This window comes from Otolemur garnettii, unplaced genomic scaffold, assembly GCF_000181295.1.
Source record: "Otolemur garnettii isolate 467f Iridium unplaced genomic scaffold, OtoGar3 scaffold00003, whole genome shotgun sequence".
Lineage (NCBI taxonomy): Eukaryota > Metazoa > Chordata > Mammalia > Primates > Galagidae > Otolemur > Otolemur garnettii.
The window spans coordinates 872,003-872,835 of NW_003852398.1; positions in this window are offsets into that span (position 1 = coordinate 872,003).

The window sequence follows — 833 nt, forward strand, 5'->3', positions numbered from 1 at the left end:
AAGACAGGCGGGAAACTTTCTTGAACTCAGGAGTTCAAGACTAGCTTGACCAAGAGTGAGATCCTGTCTCTACTAAAATAGGAAAAAAAAAATTAGCTGGGCATTGTGGTGGGTGCATGTAATTCCCAGCTACTTGGAAAACTGAGGCATGAGGATTACCTGAGCCCAAGATATTTAGGTTGCTGGGAGCTATGATGACACCATGGCACTCAACCCCAGGGTGACAGACTGAGACTGTCTCAAAAAAAAAAAAAAAAAAATGACTATCCCTTCACTGAATTGCCTTTGCAACTTTGTAAATCTTCTTCTAGATTCTATACCTTTCCATTTATCTATCTGTATATCTTCTGGTTCTTTTTAAGATGGAGTCCCACTCTGTTGCCCAGGCTGGAGCATAGTAACATCATCACAAACTCCTGGTTTCAAGGAATCTTCCTGCCTCAGCTTCCTAAGTAGCTGGAACTACAGGGGTTTCACCTGTAGGTACACCACCACACCCAGATATTTTTTCTATTTTTTGTAGAGATGAGGTCTTGCTCTTGCTCAGGCTGGTCTCATACTTGTGGGCTCAAGGGATCCTCCAACCATAGCCTCCCAAAGTGCTACAGAAATTAGCCACCACACCTGGCTCTTATTTGTTTAACTTGATGTCAAAACCAGTCTGGCTTGATAGCTTTCGATATATAGGAAATCTTGAAATAAGGTAGTGTTGGTTCTTCACTTGGTTCTTTTCTAAAGTAGTTTTGGCTATTTTAGGTCCTTTATATTTCCATACAAATTTTAAAATCAGTTTGTTAATTTCTTATTTTAACAAAAAACCTGCTGGGGCTAGG